We start from the raw sequence: 6,560 nt of genomic DNA, 5'->3' as shown, positions 1-6,560 counted from the left end.
AACAAAATGGATGGTGTGTGTGTGTGTATATATATATATATATATGCCAGGAACTATATATTGTATTCTGTATATACCATTTACATTCACCAATACATAATAGGCCTAGACATATTTTTCATATATAAAAATCAAAAGCTATCACAGATAATCCACCAAAAAAAAATCAAATTTTGATTGAATGTCATGTTTAAGAAATAACAACAACTGTTGCGGATTTCCGTCCTGTGTTTGAAGCTTTTTTTCGATTCAATCGTGATGTCACCTAGTGGCTCAGCGGCATGTCTGCGGACTTCCAACGCTAAAAACCGGGTTTCGATACCCGTGGTGGGCAGAGCATAGATAGCCTTGTGCTTAATTCAAAACAACAACAACAACAATCGTGATGTTTCTCTGAAATAGAAATAAGAGATTGTTGTAGCATTAAAAAATTATTTTGTGGAATTAATTGTTCTATTTGAGATGACAAAATAGATTGCTAGGAGAAGAAATAATCGGCGTACATAATAAATATATTATTCACTTTCAATAACATCTGTATTCTGCACGACGAACGTGTCGTGTTCTGTAGATTTGATTCACGATATGTAAGTAACTTTTATAAAAGTTATGTAATCAGCGTTATTAAATTTGCGCCTTCTTTTCAAGAGTTTAAATGAAAACGCACGTTGTATAATTTTTCCTGTTTATGTGTTAGAACTCAAACATAAATATGAGTTGTAGGAAAATATGAAGGAGCACGTGCGTCTTTATGTCCAACTTTACCATGAAAAACGAAATGAAAATAAAACCATTATTTCTATAATTATTAATCTGTTGTCCTTCATTAAACGAAATATAAAAGTTGGAACTTAATGACATTGATGGAAATCTTTGTTCCTTCCTCTATCTAGGGACCCGGCCTGGCCAGGTGGTTAAGGCACTCGACTCGTATTCTGAGGGTCGCATATTCGAATCCACGTCACACCAAACATGTTCGCTCTTTCAGCCGTGGGGGCGTTATAATGTGACGGTCAATCCCACTATTCGTTGGTAAAAGAGTAGCCCAAGAGTTGGCGGTGGGTGGTGATGACTAGCTGCCTTCCCTATAGACTTACACTGATAAATTAGGGACGGCTAGCGTAGAGAGCCTTCGTGTAGCTTTGCGCGAAATTCATACACAAACAAAATCCTCTATTTAGGACCAAACTTACACATCTTACACTTAACTCAATGAAACGATCATATATATCCTGTATAAACTATTTGTTCAAATCGAAAGAAATCAACTCACTTCCAAAATTTGTTAAGGAAGAGGTTGACACGAAACAAAATTAGATTTTAGAAAATAATTCTGGCCAAAACCTGAAGACGTATTGTAGTTGCAAGTGAAAAAAAATTATAGATTTCTAGATTTTGTAACAATGAAATAGTTTTTAACCTGATTATTCGTACTGGTATATATATAAAATCTGACTAGGCATTTTATATATTTTGGCGTTTATTCCTCTTTTTAAATCCAAAGATAGACAAAATGATATCTGGATTGCGTCCATCTTATAGAATTATGGCCCCAAAATTTTGTATTATAAGCCCACAATTGTATATTTCGATTTGCTTGTTTGTCTTTGGAATTTCGCCGAAAGCCTCACGAAGTTTACCTGCAATACACGCCAGTAAACCACACAAAGTAAGATAGTGATACTTGATTGTAACTCACATTAGCTTCAGAATTGCAGTTACAGCATTTGGAACAGACATATCCTTTACAGAACCAACAAGATTTTTTTTAAACTTTGTGGTAGTTTTCCACTTTAATGCAGTGTTAATACCTTTCTTTATAGTTACGTCATGGAATTTAGATCAACAGTTTCATGTCATCATCCGCATGCACTCGGTACAGCCGTATCACACATTACTATTTATGCTAATATTACGTGAATAAACGCTGTTTAACAAGAATATTTTGGTAAAATTTAGAAAACGTTGTGATTAAAAGTTGGTAATGAATAATATTATTATTTTTTTGAAAACTTGAACTAGATTGGTTTGTTTTTTTAATTTCGCGCAAAGCTACACGATGGCTATCTGCGCTAGCCGTCACTAATTTAGCAGTGTAAGACTAGATGGAAGGCAGCTAGTCATCACCACTCACCGCCAACTCGTGGACTACTCTTCTACCAACGAATAGTCGGATTTACTGTCACGTATAACGCTCCCACGGCTGAAAGAGCGAGTATATTTGGTGTGACGAGGATCCAAACCCGCAACTCTCGGATTAGAGTCAAGTGCCTTAACCATGTGGCTTGTATTTAAATCAAATTTAACTCCTTATTGTAAAGATGTAGATATTTCTCAGTATACCAAATACGAAAGAGAAAAATTCGAAAAAGTTCAGCATTTTTCTATGAAATAAATTTTCAGGAGTTCCGGTGCGATAAAATAAATCCATTCACAAATGGAAATTTTATATCACGTGTATTTCTTTATGGATTGCCTTAAAATATGGTGTGTGAAGTAATTGCCAAGTAGGATAGATTCATGCTAGTTTATATTATCACAGTCCTTGCCATAGAAAGTAGAAAATTCCTAAACTATCACTCCTGTTAATATAATAACACGCAGAGTTTGCAGGTTATTTGGGCTAATTTTAATAACAATTCTTGGAGGAAGAAAAACTCAAACTACACCGACACAAGCGCCATCTATGTATACATGTTTCACTTTGAAATTCATAGCATTAACTGAAGTCAATGATAATATAATACATTTTTTACCTAAAATAAAATAAATATATAACAACTACAATTCTCGAGGAAAGAAAACTGAATATTTACCCACTATCGCCATCTGTACACTAAAATCACAACTATCAAAGTTATTGAATAAATACAGAACTTTTACAAAAGTTAAAGTTCATCAGCCATTTACTTTTTAAACTTTTTTTTATAAACTGTAACAATATCTTGGTGCAAATCTGATGTTAGTATCGATTAGGAGGATCCAATTATAAATTATAATTAATCTACAAATTTCACTGTACCCTTCTGCCATTAACTCTGAAGAAGACAGTTCCATGTTCGAAAGAGTTTGCATTGTATCCGTTTCTGTTTGTGTTGTTTTATGTGATGTGCTAAACGTTTTGATCCTACATGTTTTTTGTTTGTTTTTAACCATCATGAACTAATCTACATTATTTTATTCTGTGGTTGTTTTTTTTTAAGATTGATTCGCAATTTCGTACATTTTTATAATAGCAGTTATTAGTATAATTTTACTAAGTGATTAAATAACACATGCATATACTCACAATGAGTGATTGGTTTCCACGTGATGATACTATGACGACAAGAATAATTACAATAGTGACAGGCTTAATCAGTTAGCTTCAATGTCAAACAAAAATAAAATAGTAATTATAGGAAAGAGCTCTGATGTTACTTACCCGTCTTTTTAGTTTTGCATGTAAACGAAGATAAAAATCTGGATAATTACTTGGAAATTTGTCTAAGCATGATTAGATCACCGAATTTTTTATTTTATTTTCTGTAATCAGATTTAGCTAAACATAATTAGATACAAGGGTCTGACGTACGTCTTCACGAACACAATAAACCCTCTTCTGTTTTTGTTTTCTTTTTATAATTTCTAATTTTTGCTTTAAGAGCTTTTGTTTGCTTCTTTTTGAATTTCACGCAAACTACACGAGAGCTATCTGCGCCAGCCGTCCCTAATTTAGCAGTGTAAAATTAGAGGGAAGACAGTTAGTCATCACCACCCACCGCTAACTCTTGAGCTACTCTTTTAGTGGGATTGACCATCACATTATAACGCTCTCAAGGCTGAAAGAGCGATCATCTGTGGTGTGATGGGGATTCGTACTCGCCACCCTCGGAATGCGAGTCAAGCGCCCTCTAACCACCTGGCCTTGCCGGTCCGTTTTAAGTGCTGAGACATTTCTAAGGTTAAAGTACTGACCAGCAAAAAGTCAGTAGCACTTACTGCCACATGAGTGTTGAATGTATTTGAAAATAGTAAAGAAACTGACTGTCAGATTTAAAACATCTTCATAAGTGAAAGTGTGGAGCGCTTTCAACGAAATCGAGGATCGAACCTCGAACTTTCCCTTTAGACTTTTTACGGTAATGATAACAAAGAAAAGGAAATATTAAATCTAACGATTGATAAAACAAAATCACAACAATCATGTGTTGCTGTTTGTTTCTAGTTTCATGCTGGTATAATTTCCGAATCAAATTAATTTTTGATAGTCAGAGAACTCGATATTATGCAGTCATTTAAATGAAATGTGTTCCTTCGATAAAAACAAAGCTATACAATGGATTAGTTGTGTTGTGCTCACCTCTGGTATCGAAACCCTATTTTACTTTTATTTGTTCTAGTCTTACCCTCTTGAAATTAGAGACGGCTAGCGCATGGGATTTGCCGTCACCTTATAAAGCCCTCACGTCTGAAAGAGCGATCATGTTTGATGCGACCGGGATTCCAACCCGCGACTCTGAGATTAGGAATCGAACGCCTTAACCCACCTAGCCATCCCGGGCCATTTTAAGCGAGTCTTAGGCATGGTTTTTAAATACTAGATGAGCAATACATAAATAGATTTTCTATTTGTGTATTTTAACAATAAAGGTATTGCTTTTGATATACATAGTGGATATGAAGAATGTATATTAGGTTTATCCTTATAAACTGGACACTTTTTAAAACATTCTCTGCTAAAATAATTTTGAGTTGAGTTAATGCTTAGCTGTAATTTTAAGAAATTATTTTATGATTTTTTTTTATTTCGTAGCCTAATGTTTTGAATACAGAGAAAGTTTAATATGAACGTTTTATTGTCAGAGCTTGCAACAATCAATTAAATTAAATTTATACAAATTTAATTTTTATCATATAATAGATGGAGCCACTTGGAACAACGTTCTTTAATTTAAGCGTTAACTTTATTTTTGATTCCATTATAGCAAATTCAGTTTTATTCCCGCCTTCTTATCTACATCTCTAGTGCGCTCATTAAAAATGAAATATCCTGTAATTTTACTTCAGTTAGGACGGCCATCGTCCCACTTTCTTATGTTAATTGCCTTAAGAAATAGTGAACCAGAGCTTTGAAAACGTTTTCCAAAGAGCCCGGATATTGACTCGAATGGTTGGCAGCAGAATTATGAATTACAACTTAAAGGTAAAAACTCACCGCAAAACTAACCATCAATTTGTTGTAAGAAGGACATGAAAATATAATTAAGTAAATCTGTTATCTTAGTCTGATTGTTTGGAATAAACACGGTAAAAAGTTACGTCATAAATGTTTTTATTCTTACCATTAAGTTCATTGATGATTCTAATCTTTAAATTATGAAGCCTAAAAAATTATATAAAATTGCATAGAATGGTTTATTTTAAAAACGACTACACCGCGTTAATTTAGTGAAAAATTGTACAATGTTTAAAAAAATAAAAGTATATTTGGCAATGTTAATGTAAGTACCAAACTACCTTGTTAAGCATTGTTTCTGGCATGATGGTAAACTGCTACGTAATAATAGGTAAAAAAAGCAAACTAGCATTTGTTCTCAGTTTTAAAAAAGGACACGATAATGCAACACCGAGTTTCGTAAAACTCGAACGTTAAAATGAAGACCGAACTTTATATCTAAAGAAAGATATGTCTGACAGTGATATATGTATGTAGAAACCACATATGTTATGTTTTACGTTTCATTTATGTTAACCATCAAAGAAAATCACAGGACAACGCAACGTGTCTCGCAAAGAGAAGAATCTGTCTAGAGAGAGAATTAATCACGTTCGTCCTTAGTAATGTTGTGGCAGTGGACAACGCCCAACTCATATTTTGCTATATCTTACACTAGATGGCAGGCTATAGTGATCAGAGGACCACCATTACCACTAATCTCCGTATTCATGGACACCCCATTCTGGAACAAAGCCCCCTGTTCCTCACTGCGAGCTCAATATTACTAAGCTATAATTTTCCTTAATTGGAGTAATTCAAGGATAATTTGGAGCTCGTGGTTGTCATGTGACCGATAACAAAATTTTAATTGGATGGCATTGATTATTATACGTTGTGCGATGATAAACTTGCTCTCTGTCTCATTAATGTGGCATTTGTTGATGTACCTAATTTTCGCGCACAATTTTACTGTGGTTATGGAACTTCGCGAGTCCATCCTTAAGAAGGACCTAAGTTTTTCAACTTCACTAAATATGTTTAAAGGACGATACGAGTTTTGTTTGAAACATGATTATTTTGGTGTCTCCTTCAATCTAGAGCAATACAACATTAGCACTTAAAAATACACACACGCACAATACTGCATATGGAAGTCTGAGTGTTATTAACATCCGTGATTAGATTGTCAACAAACACAAAAGTGTCACCACTTTAGCGTACCGAAATCTATATAAATATAACAGTACTGTTCTGTTGTATGCCCATGTAACTCCTTCGTAAGACGTAGATGGATTTTTACTAAAATGTATATGAAGGTTTAATAGGCCCATATGATATTACATGCAAATTTTCAATTTTG

The sequence above is a fragment of the Tachypleus tridentatus genome, chromosome 13 (genome assembly GCF_004210375.1).
Source record: "Tachypleus tridentatus isolate NWPU-2018 chromosome 13, ASM421037v1, whole genome shotgun sequence".
In the NCBI taxonomy this organism is placed as follows: Eukaryota; Metazoa; Arthropoda; class Merostomata; order Xiphosura; family Limulidae; genus Tachypleus; species Tachypleus tridentatus.
Note: the sequence above shows the minus strand (reverse complement) of the source record.